This window comes from Heterodontus francisci, chromosome 4 (genome assembly GCF_036365525.1).
Source record: "Heterodontus francisci isolate sHetFra1 chromosome 4, sHetFra1.hap1, whole genome shotgun sequence".
In the NCBI taxonomy this organism is placed as follows: domain Eukaryota; kingdom Metazoa; phylum Chordata; class Chondrichthyes; order Heterodontiformes; family Heterodontidae; genus Heterodontus; species Heterodontus francisci.
Window position 1 is genome coordinate 12,075,548 of NC_090374.1, and position 15,888 is coordinate 12,091,435.

A 15,888-nucleotide genomic window follows, 5' to 3' on the forward strand; every position below is an offset into this window, starting at 1 on the left:
TTTTCAGAAGGCATTTGATAAGGTGCCACATCAAAGGTTATTGCAAAAAGCTCATGGTGTAGTGGGTAACATTTGGCATGGATAGAAGATTGGCCAGCTAACAGGAAACAGAGGGTAGGCATAAATGGGTCACTTTCTGGTTGGCAAGATGTAATGAGTGGTGTGCCATGGATCAGTGCTGGAGCCTCAACTTTTTACAATCTATATAAATGACTTGGATGAAGGGACCGAAGGTATGGTAGTTAAATTTGCTGATGACACAAAGGTAGGTAGGAAAGTAAGTTGTGAAGAGGACAAAAGCAGGCTACAAAGGGATATAAATAGGTTAAATGAGTGGGCACAGATCTGGCAAATGGAGTATAATGTGGGAAAATGTCCATTTTGGCAGGAAGAATTAAAAAAAGCATATTATCTAAATGGTGAAAGATTGCAGAGCTCTGAGATGCAGCGGGATCTGGGTGTCCTAGTGCATGAATCGAAAAAGGTTAGTATGCAGGTACAGCAAGTAATTAGGAAAGCTAATAGAATGTTATCATTTATTGCGAGGGGAATTGAATACAAAAGTAGGGAGGTTATGCTTCAGTTATACAGGGCATTGGTGAGACCACATCTGGAATACTGTGTACAGTATTGGTCTCCTTATTTAAGGAAGGATGTAAATGCGTTGGAAGCAGGTCAGAGAAGGTTTATTAGACTAATGCCTGGAATGGGCGGGTTATCCTATGAGGAAAGGTTGGACAGGCTAGGCTTGTATCTGCTGGAGTTTAGAAGAGTAAGAGGTGACTTGATTGTAACATACAAGATGCTGAGGGGTCTTGACAGGGTGGATGTGGAAATATGTTTCCTCTTGTCGGAGAATCTAGAACTAGGGGTTACTGTTTAAAAATAAGGGGTCGCCCATTTAAGACAGAGACGAGAATTTTTTTCCCTGAGGATCGTCTTTGGAACTCTCTTCCTCAAAAGGCAGTGGAAGCAGAATCTTTGAATATTTTTAAGGCAGAGGTAGATAGATCTTGATAAGTAAGGGGGAGGTGGGGATGTGATGTTGAGGTTACAATCAGATCAGCCATAATCTTATTGAATGGCGGAGAAGGCTCGAGGGGCTGAGTGGCCTATTCCTGCTCCTAATTTGTATGTTCATATGGTTATTTTCTTCTATAGATGAACTGTGTTGGCCTGGCTCTTTTACTCAAGCTCTGTTCTTTGCATTCTGGCTCTGTTTTCTTTATTCTGGCTCTATTTTCTGCATTCTGGCTCTGTTCTCTGGCTTTAGGCTCTGCCTTCTCTGGCTCAATTTTTTATTTCTATAGTGCCTGTATTCCTTGGGTTCTTTTCTTTACATTTCCCTACCAGAACTGAGAGACAAATAGATTGGCTTTTTAAAGAACACAGTCAATCCTGTATATTTGCATACCTTTTATTTTTAATACAACTCTGTCATGCCTCAGGATTTTTTGGTTATTTTTTTCAGGAAAAATTTGGAAAAAATGTTATGTTTAATGCTGGGTTTTTAAAAGCACAGTGTCTTTAGGCTAGTTTATAATTTAAAAAGGCGATAGGATGCTTGTGATGTTGCCTCATGAATTGTAAGTAATGAACAATTTGTTAGCTCGTCTTAGTGATTGAGAAATATCTCACCCCCATTGTATCGGAAAATCTTATTCCTTTTTCTGGCTGGAAACAGCAAAAGATAAAATTGACACAGACATAGGCAGTTAGCCATGTTCAAAACAGAGCACTGTGGGGTAATCAGGGAACAAAAGGCTGCAAGAAGAATGAAATGTAGAAGAGAGGAGTCAGGATTAGTTTAAGTCAAGCAAAATGACTCACTGCTATTGGGTAGCAAAGCAGATGCATTATTTTTGTGAACACAAATTTATTTTTTGAACAAAGTAAACCTAATTATAACTGTTACTCTGTATGATCACCTGTCAAGTTAAGTAGCTTAATGATTTGTATTGAGTGTCTTGTCACCAACTGATTGTTCACTGTCTTTGGAGAGATTTAAAATTATCATCCACCACCTTAATTATCCACTCCCTCCATCATTAGCACATTGTGGCAGCAGCATATACAATCTACAGGATGCAGCAATTTACCTCGCCTTTTCCAACAGCCCCTCCCAAACCTGTGACCTCCACTGCCTAAATGAATAAGGGCAGCAGGCGCTTGGAAACACCACCACCTCCAAGTTTCCCTCTTAGTCACATACCATCTTCACTTGGACGTATATTAGCTTCACCGTCGCTGGGTCAAAATCCTAGAACTCCCCACCTAACAGCACTGTGTGTATCAACACTACATGGGCTGCAGTGGTTCAAGAAGGCAGATCACCACCACCACCTCAAGGGCAATTAGGGATGGGTAATAAATGTCGGCTTTGCCAGCGACACTCAAATCCTGTGAATGAATTTTTGTAAAACAGTACAGGAGAAAAGACACAATCATCTAGTCACAAGGGGTATGATTCTTACACACTCTGGTTACGCTATATTGCAACTAATTACAACACAGTGTGAGTTAAGTGAAAAAAGTAAGAGTTGTTTAAAATGACAAGCAGATAACCCAAATTTCATTCCCATATACTGGCCATCATAAAAACAATAGACTTCTATTTATATTTTAGTTTATCGGGTCTATTCAAGACATTCCAAAGTGTTTTATGCACAATTACCTTGAAGTGCAGTCAGTGTTATTTAGGGGAACATGTCAACCATTTTGCATACATCCCCTCGAACAGCAATGAGATCAATAAACAGTAATCGGGTTTTTTTGGCAGTATCAGTTGAGGATCTTGATTTTTTTCATCTGGTTTCTCACTTTTCCCCAGGGATTTTGTGGCTTCCAGGTGGGGTGGGAATTGTCTGCAATGTAATGCATAAAACATCCTGACACTTTGAGGCAAACAAGATGGACCAGCTGTCCCAACATTTTCATATGTCCCTCCAACATCAGGAGAACACCCTGATCTTGGTGTTTCTGTTTAACATCACATCTTGAATCTAAAAACAACAATGTGATGTTGCAATTGTGCCAGATGTTGGTTAGGCCATAGTTGGAAGTTGGGTGCAGTCCTGGCCACCTCATAAGAAAGATTTTGGAGCACTGGAAAATGAACAGTGATGATTAATTATCATGACAATAGGAATGAGAGGATATGTTTAAGGCTTAAAAAAATGAGTTTATCCAATAGACCCAAAGGTTAAGGGAACTCTAATGGAGCTTGGCGACATTATGAGAAGTTCTGGAATGCACTGCAGGGTGTTGGAAGCAAATTAACTAGTAACTTTTAAAAGGGAATTGGATAAATACTTGAAATGGAGATATATGCAGAGCTATAGGAAAAGAATAGGGGAGCGGAACACCTCCCAAATTTGCAACCTCAGCCACCTGCAAGGGCACTGGGGAACACCACCACCTGCAAATTTCCCTCCAAATCACACACCATTCTGACTTGGAAATATATTGCTGTTCCTTCATCATTGCTAGGTCAAAAACCTGGAACTCCCTTCCTAACAGTACTGTGGGAGTACATTCACCGCAAGGACTGCAGCAGTTCAGGAAGGCGGCTCACCACCATCTACCCAAGGGCAATTAGGGATGGGCAATAAATGCTGGCCTGGCTGACAACACCCGCATTCCATGAATGAATTTTAAAAAAGTTGAATAGCTCTTTCAAAGAGCTGACATGGCACAACAGGCCGAATAGCCTCCTTTCTGTGCTGTATGATTCTATCATTTTTGTGAGGGTAAATAGTGAAAGATAATTTCCAGCAGTTGATAGCAATGCAGTATGACTCAGAATTACCACTGGAATAATAATGGGAGAAGATTTCATGCAAATGTTCATTAGACTGTGGAATGTTTTACTTCAAGCGACCAACGAGGCAGACTGTGATTTTATTTAAAAAGGATTTGGTTAGTCATTTGAATAGGAACAATGTAAAAGGATATGCAGAAGGGTCAGAAAACTGGGAGTACTGGAGCATCAACTGAGATTATAGTGAAATCCTGAAGTGGGGCTTGAACCCACAAGCTTCTACTCTCGAAGCAAGAGTGCTGCTAGTAACTGAGCCAAGCAGGCACTGCATGAGAATTGATTATAACCTCAAGTCAGTCGGGAGCACTCTCACCTCTGACTCAATGGTTGTGGGTTCAAGTCCCATTCCAGAAATTTGAGTACATAAATTCAGGCTGATACTTCAGTGCAGTACTGAGGGTACTCTTGCTGCACTGTCGGAGGTTCCATTTTTCGGATGAGATGTTAAATGAGGTTCCTTCTGCCCTCTCAGATAGAAGTAATAGATCCCACGACACTGTTGAAAGAACAGGGGAGTTCCCACTAGTGTCCTGACCAATATTTATCCCTCAACCAACATCTGGTAAATGTATATAAAAGCAAAATACTGCGGATGCTGGAAATCTGAAATAAAAACAAGAACTGCTGGAACCACTCAGCAGGTCTGGCAGCATCTGTGGAAAGAGGAGCAGAGTTAACGTTTTGGAGCACTGACCCGAAGTGTTCCAAAGAAGGGTCACTGACCCGAAAGCAGTTAACTCTGCTTCTCTTTCCACAGATGCTGCCAGACCTGCTGAGTGGTTCCAGCAGTTCTTGTTTTTATTTCTGGTAACTGTATTGCTGTTTGTGGGATCTTGCTGTGCGCAAATTAGCTGCCCTTTCCTACATTATAAAGTGATTACACTTCAGAAGTACTTAATTGGCCATGAGGTCATGAAAGGTGCAATATAAATGCTAATTCTCTTTTGAAGGTCTCGTGACAAACACAGAAGTTCAAGAGTTATCAGTAAGAATAATTACCTTTGTACTGACACTGAAAGAAATGTGAGGAGATTTTCTTTAGCATGTACTTCTAAAAGGACATGGTTACAATTTCAATGGCAATACAGTGAGAGCAAGTGGCCTATATTCATTATCTGAACACTGGGGTTGGATCGATGCCCAGTCTGGACTCATCCAGAAGCATCTGGTATTCATCATCTGCAGCAGTGAGAAGGCTTACTCTTCATGTGAAATGGGTTGTTTGTTTTCCTTTGATAGCAGCCAATTCCTACCGAGGTTAAAAACACTGCAGAATGATGTGAAACTTCACTGATTCACTTGGTGTAGTATAGAGGGACTAGTGGGAAAGTTGTAGAGGAACAAATCTGCAAGAAAATTAGAGAGGTGCAAGATTTACAGAGTGGATATAATGGGGGACTTTATCTGAATATAAACTGGGATAGTAATAGTGCAAAGGACAGAGAGGGGCAAGAATTCCTAGCATGTGTTCAGGAAAATTTTCTACAGCAGTATGTTTCCAGTCCAATGGGAAAGGAGGCACTGCTAGACCTGGTTCTTGGGAATGAGGTGGGCCAAGTGGATCAAGTGTCAGTAGGAGAACCTTTAGGGGACAGTGATCATTGTATCATAAGGTTTAGGTTAGCTATGGAAAAGAACCAGGAACAATTCAGAGTAAGATTAACTGGGGGGAAACCAACTTCAATCGGGTAAGTATGGATCTGATCAGATAAATTGGAATCAAAGGTTGGCAGGTAAAATATTAACTGAATAATGGGTTGCCTTTAAAGAAGAGATAATTTGGGCACAGTCAAGCTATATTCCCATGCAAAAAGAAGGAAGTTAGGTTAAAGTTGTATAGAACACTGATTCGGCCTCAACTGGAGTATTGTGTCCAGTTCTGGGTACCACACTTTAGGAAAGATGTGAAGGATTGGAGAGTATGCTGAAAAGTTTCACAAGAATTGTTCCAGGGATGTGGAACTTCACATACGTGGTTAAATTGGAGAAGCTGGGACTGTTTTCATTGGAGAAGAGAAGATTAAGAGGAGATTTGATAGAGGTATTCAAAATCATGAGGGGTCTGGACAGAGTAGATAGGGAAAAAACTGTTCCCATTGGTGGAGGGATCGAGAACAAGAGGGCACAGATTTAAGTTAATTGGCAAAAGAAGCAATAAGGATCAGAAAAGCTTTTTTCATTTAACGAGTGGTTAGGATCTGGAATGCATTGCCTGAGAGTCCAGTGGAGGCAGGTTCAAACAAGCCATTCAAGAGGCAATTGGATTGTATGTGAAAAGGAGGAATGTGCAGGGCTATGGGGAGAAAGCGGGAGGGTGGCACTAGGTAAATTGCTCTTTCGGAGAGCCAGAGCATACATGACTGTGTGATTGAGTCTGAGACCTGGGAACCCAGGGATTAATATTTCTGATGCAGGATCTCATGGATTATGGATATTGTGCTGCATTGTTATTTTGGGTTGTAAATTAGAAAGAAGTTGACTATGGTGTGTGTCTTCTTAAGTTCCTTTGTGTGCTATTTTATTGCAGGTATTAACTGGTTAATAATAAACAGCTTGTGTTAAAATAGTGCACCAAGGAAATTTAACGTGCAACAGTTAACTACTTTACCAGTGCATCTTGTACTTCTATAACCCTATCACCAACAAATGTCCCAAGGCAGTCTGTACCACCACGGTTTCTGATGATTGACAGGTCGAGAACAGGGGGCCATAGATCATAGAATGAACTCAAGAGGTGAGAGTGACTGCCCTTGACATCAAGGCAGCATTTGACCGAGTATGGCATCAAGGAGCCCCAGCAAAACTGGAGTCAATGGGAATCAGGGGGAAAACTCTCTGCTGGTTGGAATCATACCTAGCGCAAAGGAAGATGGTTGTGGTTGTTGGAGGTCAATCATCAGAGCTCCAGGACATCACTGCAGGAGTTCCTCAGGGTAGTGTCCTAGGCGCAACCATCTTCAGCTGCTTCATCAATGACCTTCCTTCAATCATAAGATCAGAAGTGGGGATGTTCGCTGATGATTGCACAACGTCCGCACCATTCGCAACTTCTCAAATACTGAAGCAGTCCGTGTAGAAATGCAGCAAGACCTGGACAATATCCAGGCTTGGGCTGATAAGTGGCAAGTAACATTTGCGCCACAGAAGTGCCAGGCAGTGACCATCTACAACAAGAGAGAATCTAACCATCTCCCCTTGACATTCAATGGCATTACCATCGCTGAATCCCCCACTATCAACATCCTGGGGTTACCATTGACCAGAAACTGAACTGGAGTAATCATATAAATACCGTGGCTACAAGAGCAGGTCAGAGGCTAGGAATCCTGCGGCGGGTAGCTCACCTCCAGACTCGCCAAAGCCTGTCCACCATCTACAAGGCACAAGTCAGGAGTGTGATGGAATACTCTCCACTTGCCTGGATGGGTGCAGCTCCAACAACACTCAAGAAGCTCGACACCATCCAGGACAAAGCAGCCCGCTTGATTGGCACCCCATCTACAAACATTCACTCCCTCCACCACCGACGCACAGTGGCAGCAGTGCGTACCATCTACAAGATGCACTGCAGCAACACACCAAGGCTCCTTCAACAGCACCTTCCAAACCCACGAACTTTACCACCTCGAAGGACAAGAGCAGCAGATGCATGGGAACACCACCACCTGCAAGTTCCCGTCCAAGTCACACACCATCCTGACTTGGAACTACATCGCCGTTCCTTCAATGTCGCTGGGTCAGAATTCTGGAACTCCCTTCCTAACAGCACTGTGGGTGTACCTACCTCACATGGACAGCAGCGGTTCAAGAAGGCAGCTCACCACCACCTTCTCAAGGGCAGTTAGGGATGGGCAATAAATGCTGGCATAGCCAGTGACACACACATCCCATGAATGAATAAAAAAAAGACAGAAGGAGGCCATTTGTCCCATTGAGCCTGTGCTGGTTCTTTGAAAGAGCTACCCAATTTGTCGTCCTCCCCTGCTGTTTCCCCATAGCCCTGCAAATTTCTCCTTTCAGGTTGTTATTGAATCTGCTTCCACTACTCTTTCTGACAGCATATTTCAGGTCATAACATTATGTAAAAATGTTTCTACTCATTTCCGCTCTGATGCTTTTGCCTATTATCTTAAATCTACATCCTCTAGTTATCTCTTACCAGTGTAAATGTCTCTCCTCATTTTCTCTATTAAAGCCCCCTAACAATTCTGAGCATCCTCTTTGAAATCACCCCTTAATCTTCTCTGCTGTAAGGAGAACAATCCCAGTCTCTCTAATCTCTCCATTCAAACCAGATATATGATTAAATGCAAGAGATTTAAGACAGAATGCAAGAGAAACTTTTTTACACAGAAGATTATGAGACTGTGGAGTGTACTATCAGAGTTAGTGATTGAAGCAGAGACTACATCAACATTTAACCTATATACATGGTTGGAGGGAAGGAGGATAAAGAGATAAAGGACAAGGCAGGCATGGAATTAGGATATTGCTCATGTGGAGGATAAACATTCAATATTGAGTGGCTGGGCTATAAAGCCTGAAATGGAAGGCTTTAAGGTGGAGATCGTTTGCAAACAGGAGGAATGCCTGATGAAATTGAGGCTGGTCATGGTTTTGAGAGTGCAGAAACTATGGATAGGGGAGGGGAGTAACAGAATGTCTATGCTGCAGCAAGCGACACTTCGGACTGCATTTGAGCATCGTGGATGGCACGTTTAGTGAGGTGGTCACACTGCAGATAATGGCTGCACAGGCAGAATAGAGATGGGTGACTACCAGACGAAGTAGTAGGCGCAGGGAGGTAGTGCAAGAGTCCCCTGTGGCCATCCCCCTCTCAAACAGATATACCGCTTTGGATACTGTTGGGGGAGATGACCTCCCAGGGGAAAGCAGCAACAGCCAAGTTCGTGGCATCATGGAGGGCTCTGCTGCACAGCAGGGGAGCAAAAGGGTTGGAAGAGCTATAGTGATAGGGGATTCTATCATAAGAGGTGCAGATAGGCATTTCTGTGGCCGCAAATGAGTCTCCAGGATGTTATGCTGCCTCTCTGGTGCTAGGGTCAAGGATGTCTCGGAGCGGCTGCAGGACATTCTGAAAGGGGAGGGTGAGCAGCCAGAGGTCGTGGTCCATATTGGTACGAATGACATAGGCAGGAAAAGAGATGAGGTCCTGCAAAGTGAATATATGGAGTTAGGCATAAGGTTAAAAAGCAGGACCTCTATGGTTGTAATCTCAGGATTACTCCCTGTCCCACGTGCTAGTGAGGGTAGGAATAGGAGGATTAGGCAAATTAAATCGGTGGCTGAAGAGCTGGTGTAGGTGGGAGGACTTCAGCTACTTGGATCATTGGGATCTCTTCTGGTGCAGAGGAGACCTGTACAAGAGGGACGGGTTGCATCTAAACTGGAGGGGGACCAATATCCTTGCGGGGAGGTTTGCCAGCGCTACTTGGGAGGGTTTAGGGGCAGGACAGGGAGCGTGGAAGGTCTGGTAGGCTAAACTGCATTTACTTTAGTGCAGGAACCCTGCAGGTAAGGTAGATGAACTCCGAGCATGGATCGGTACATGGGATTGTGATATTATAGCTATTACGGAAACGTGGTTGAGGGATGGGCAGGACTGGCAGCTCAATGTTCTGGGGTATCAATCTTTCCGGCGTGACAGATGTGGAGGTAAGAGAGGAGGGGGAGTTGCACTATTGATTAGGGAGGACATCATGGCAGTACTTAGAGAGGATATCCCGGGGGGAATGTCCAGCGAGGCCATATGGGTAGAACTTAGAAATAAGAAAGGGGTGATCACTTTGATGGGATTATACTATAGGCCCCCCAGTAGTCAGAGGGAAGTGGAGGAGCATAGATGTAGGGAAATCACGGATAGGTGTAGGAATTATAGGGTTGTAATAGTAGGTGATTTTAACTTACCTAATATTGACTGGAACTGCTTTAGTGCGAAGGGATCAGATGGGGAAGAATTTGTTAAGTGTGTCCAGGATAGTTTTCTGAAGCAGTATGTGGATGGCCCTACTAGAGAAGGGGCTATACTCGACCTCCTCTTAGCAAATGAGGATGGGCAGGTGGTTGATGTGTCAGTGGGGGAACACTTGGGGACCAGTGATCATAACTCTATTAGCTTCAAGATAGTTATGGAAAAGGATAGGACTGGTCCTCGGGTTGACGTCCTAAATTGGGGGAAGGCTAATTTCGATGGCATCAGATAGGACCCCTCAAAAGTTGAATGGGAGAGGCTGTTTACAGGTAAAGGGATGTCTGGCAGGTGGGAGGCTTTTAAAAGTACAATAGGAAGAGTTCAGGGCTGGCATGTTCCTGTTAGATGGAAGGGGAAGGCTGGCAAGTTTAGGGAACCTTGGTTGACGAGGGATATTGAGGATCTGGTCAGGACAATGAAAGAGGCATATGTCAGGTATAGGCAGCTGGGATCGAGCGAGTCCCTCAAGGAGTATAGGGGATGTAGGACTACACTTAAGAAGGAAATTAGGGCGAAAAGAGGCCATGAGATTTCCCTGGCAGATAAGATAAAGGAGAATCCTAAAAGATTCTATAAGTATATTAAGAGTAAAAAGGTAGCTAGGGAGAGAGTAGGTCCCCTTAAGGATCAGTGTGGTAATCTATGTGCGGAGTCACGGGAAATGGTAGACGTCTTAAATGAATATTTCTCGTCTGTATTTACCGTGGAGAAGGTCATGGAAGCTAGTGAGTTCAAGAGAGGGAACACCGATACCCTGGAGTATATCAACATTACAAAGGAGGTGGTGTTGGAGGTTTTGAAGCGCATTAAGGTGGATAAATCCCCAGGGCCTGACCAGGTGTATCCTAGGATGCTATGGGTAGCAAGGGAGGAGATTGCTGGGGGCCTGGCAGAGATTTCTGTATCATCGTTAGCCACAGGTGAGGTACCGGAAGACTGCAGGATAGCTAATGTTGTGCCTTTATATAAGAAGGGCAGCAGGGATAAACCAGGGAACTACAGGCCGGTGAGCCTTACATCAGTGGTAGGAAAGTTTTTGGAAGGGATTCTGAGAGACAGGATTTATATGCATCTGGAAAGGCATGGTCTGACTAGGGATAGTCAGCATGGCTTTGTGCGTGGGAAATCCTGTCTTACGAATTTGATTGAGTTTTTCGAGGAAGTGACCAAGAGGATTGACGAGGGCAGGGCGATGGACGTTGTCTACATGGACTTTAGCAAGGCCTTTGACAAGGTCCCACATGGTACGCTGGTCCAGAAGGTTCCAACACATGGGATCCAGGGTGAGCTAGCAAATTGGATACAAAATTGGCTTGGTGATAGGAGGCAGAGTGTGGTCGTGGAGGGTTGTTTTTCAGATTGGAGGCCAGTGACCAGTGGTGTGCCGCAGGGATCAGTGCAGTGCCCTCTGTTGTTTGTCATATATATTAATGACTTGGATGTGAATGTAGGGGGCATGATTAGTAAGTTTGCAGATGACACCAAAATTGGTGGTATAGTGGACAGTGAAGAAGGTTGTCTAAGGTTACAAAAGGATATAGATCAACTGGGAAAGTGGGCAAGGGATTGGCAAATGGAATTTAATGCAGACAAGTGTGAAGTGATGCATTTTGGGAAGTTAAACCAGGGAAGGACAAATACAGTGAATGGCAGGGCCCTGGGGAGTGTTGTTGAGCAGAGAGACCTTGGGGTGCAAGTACATAGTTCCATGAAAGTGGCAACACAGGTAGACAGGGTGGTGAAGAAGGCATATGGCATGCTTGCCTTCATTGGCAGAGGCATTGAGTACAAGAGTTGGGACATCATGTTACAGTTGTACATAACGTTGGTTAGGCCGCATTTGGAGTACTGTGGAAAGAGAAGCAGAGTTAACGTTTCGGGTCAGTGACCCTTCTTCGGAACTAGCAAATATTAGAAATGTCAAAGGTTATAGGCAAGTGAGGCGGGGGTGGGGCAAGAGATAACAAAGGAGAAGGTGCAGATTGGACAAGGCCACATAGCTGACCAAAAGGTCATGGAGCAAAGGCAAACAATATGTTAATGGTGTGTTGAAAGACAAAGCATTCGTGCAGATAGGGTGTTAATGGACTGAAGATTGAACAGCAGCAAGTACAAACATGAAAAAAAAAACAGTGGGTAAGCAAACTGATCAAACTAAGATGAAATGAAATAAACAAAAAAAATGTGTAAAAAATGTATAAAAGAAAAAATAACTAAAAATAAAAGTAAAATGGGGGGCCCGTCATGCTCTGATATTATTGAACTCAATGTTCAGTCTGTAGTGTGCCTAATCGGTAAATGAGATGCTGTTCCTTGAGCTTGCGTTGATGTTCACTGCAACATTGCAGCAATCCCAGGATAGAGATGTGAGCGTGAGAGCAAGGGGGAGTGTTGAAATGGCAAGCAACCTGAAGCTCAGGGTCCTGCTTGCGGACTGAGCGGAGGTGTTCCGCAAAGCAGTCACCCAGTCTGCGTTTGGTATCCCCAATGTACAGGAGACCACATTGTGAGCAGCGAATACAGTATACTACATTGAAAGAAGTACAAGTAAATTGCTTCTTCACCTGAAAGGAGTGTTTGGGGCCTGGGATAGTGAGGAGAGAGGAGGTAAATGGGCAGGTATTACACCTCCTGCAATTGCAGGGGAAGGTGCCATGGGACGTGGTGGTGGGGGTAATGGAGGAGTGGACCAGGGTGTCGCGGAGGGAACGATCCCTTCGGAATGCTGACAGGGGAAGGGAGGGGAAGATGCGTTTGGCAGTGGCATCACGCTAAAAGTGGCAGAAATGGCGGAGGATGATCCTTTGGATATGGAGGCTGATGGGGTGGAAAGTGAGGACAAGGGGAACCCGGTCATGGTTCTGGGAGGGAGGGGAAGGTGTGAGGGTAGAGGTGCGGGAAATGGGCCGGACACGGTTGAGGGCCCTGTCAACAACAGTGGGGGGGAATCCTTGGCTGAGTAAAAAGGTCATATCAGAAGCACTGTCATGCATTATCAGAGCAGATGCGTCAGAGATGGAGAAACTGGGAGAATGGAATGGAGTCCTTACAGGAGGTAGGGTGTGAAGAAGTGTAGTCGAGGTAGCTGTGGGAGTCGGTGGGCTTATAATGGATATTAGTAGACAACCTATTCCCAGAGATGGAGACAGAGAAGTCGAGGAAGGGAAGGGAAGTGTCAGAGATGGGCCATGTAAAGGTGAGAGAAGGGTGGAAATTGGAAGCAAAGTTGATAAAAGTTTTCCAGTTCAGGACGGGAGCAGGAAACGGCACCGATACAGTCGTCAATGTACCGGAAAAAGAGTTGGGGGAGGGGGCCTGAGTAGGACTGGAACAAAGAATGCTCGACATATCCCACAAAACGACAGGCATAACTAGGACCCATGCGGGTACCTATAGCAACACCTTTTACTTGACGGAAGTGAGTGGAGTTGAAGGAGAGGTTGTTCAATATGAGAACAAGTTCAGTCAAGCAGAGGAGGGTGGTGGTGGATGGGCCTCTGTTCAAGGAAGAAGCGGAGAGCCCTTAAACCATCCTGGTGGGGGATGGAGGTATAGAGCGATTGGACGTCCATAGTGAAGAGGAGGCGGTTGGGACCAGGAAACTGGAAATTGTCAAAATGACGTAGGGCGTCAGAAGAGTCACGGATGTAGGTGGGAAGAGACTGGACCAGTGGAGAAAAGATAAGAGTCAAGATAGGAAGAAATAAGTTCAGTGGGACAGGAGCAGGCTGACACAATGGGTCACCTTGTCCTTTGTTGTCTCTTGCCCCACCCCCGCCTCACTTGCCTATAACTTTTGACATTTCTAATATTTGCTAGTTCCGAAGAAGGGTCACTGACCCGAAACGTTAACTCTGCTTCTCTTTCCACAGATGCTGCCAGACCTGCTGAGTGGTTCCAGCATTTCTTGTTTTTATTTCAGATTTCCAGCATCCGCAGTATTTTGCTTTTATTTGGAATACTGTGTGCAGTTCTGGTCGCCACACTACAGGAAAGATGTGATTAAGCTAGAGAGGGTGCAGAAAAAACTCACAAGGATGTTGCCTGATTTGGAGGGCTTGAGTTATAAAGAGAGATTGGATAGGCTGGGTCTGTTTTCCCTGGAGAGAAGGAGGTGGGAGGGGACATGATAGAGGTATATAAAATTATGAGAAGGGTAGATAGCCAGTCTGTTCCCCATGGTAGGGGTGACTAAAACTAGAGGGCATAGATTTAAGGTGAGAGGGAGGAGGTTTAAAGGGGATCAAAGGGGTAAATTTTTCACACAAAGAATAGTGGGTATCTGGAATGAGCTGCCAGAGGAGGTGGTGGAGGCAGGAACAGTAGCAACATTTAAGAGGTATCTGGACAGGGACTTGAATGAGCAAGGCATACAGGGATATGGAATTAATGCAGGCAGGTGGGATTAATAGGCATTATGGTCAGCATGGATACGGTGGGCCGAAGGGCCTGTTTCTATGCTGTACGACTCTTTGTCTGTATGACATTACAACAGTGAAGTACTTTATTGGTTGTAAAATGCTTTGACATAACCTGATGTTGTGATATAAATTAAAGCCTGGCTTGGGTATAAAATTAAAACCCGACCCGACCACAGCCAACCCGAGCCCTTTAATTTTTTTCCGCACCTGACTCGACCCAACCAGACACAAATCTCCTTCACCCGTTCCGACAGTAGGTTATTCCTGCAGCTGGAGTTGTGGGGAATCATGGGTAAGCCTGATCCCGTGACTTCCTGAAAGCAGTACTGTCCAGCCTGACCCAACCTGACCCGAGCTCGAATGCTGGACTCGGAATTTCAACCCGAGCTCGAATGCTGGACTTGGAATTTCAACCCGAGCTCGAATGCTGGACTCGGAATTTCAACCCGAGCTCGAATGCTGGACTTGGAATTTCAACCCGAGCTCGAATGCTGGACTTGGAATTTCAACCCGAGCTCGAATGCTGGACTCGGAATTTCAACCTGAGCTCGAATGCTGGACTTGGAATTTCAACCCGAGCTCGAATGCTGGACTCGGAATTTCAACCCGAGCTCGAATGCTGGACTCGGAATTTCAACCCGAGCACGAATGCTGGACTTGGAATTTCAACCCGAGCACGAATGCTGGACTTGGAATTTCGACCCGAGCTCGAATGCTGGACTTGGAATTTCGACCCGAGCACGAATGCTGGACTCGGAATTTCGACCCGAGCTCGAATGCTGGACTCGGAATTTCGACCCGAGCTCGAATGCTGGACTCGGAATTTCGACCCGAGCTCGAATGCTGGACTTGGAATTTCAACCCGAGCTCGAATGCTGGACTTGGAATTTCAACCCGAGCTCGAATGCTGGACTTGGAATTTCGACCCGAGCACGAATGCTGGACTTGGAATTTCAACCCGAGCTCGAATGCTGGACTTGGAATTTCAACCCGAGCTCGAATGCTGGACTTGGAATTTCAACCCGAGCTCGAATGCTGGACTTGGAATTTCGACCCGAGCTCGAATGCTGGACTTGGAATTTCGACCCGAGCTCGAATGCTGGACTTGGAATTTCGACCCGAGCTCGAATGCTGGACTTGGAATTTCGACCCGAGCACGAATGCTGGACTTGGAATTTCAACCCGAGCACGAATGCTGGACTTGGAATTTCAACCCGAGCTCGAATGCTGGACTTGGAATTTCGACCCGAGCACGAATGCTGGACTTGGAATTTCGACCCGAGCTCGAATGCTGGACTCGGAATTTCGACCCGAGCTCGAATGCTGGACTCGGAATTTCAACCCGAGCTCGAACGCTGGACTCGGAATTTCAACCCGAGCTCGAATGCTGGACTCGGAATTTCGACCCAACCCGACCCGAACCCGAGACATGTAGTCAGGTTCAGATCGGGTAGCCAGGCTTTCATATAAATGCAAGTTCTTTCTCTCACTTCCTCTTTCCCAGTTATTAGATCAGTCTAGCACTCTCACCGCCTCTGGGGGGAGATTATGCAGGAATTCCAGGATTTATATGTGCTGAAGGCAAAACCCTTGTTTTGTTAAGTGTCATTTGTGACATATAGCTCCTGTTCTGATTGCAGCTGCACGGAAAAATG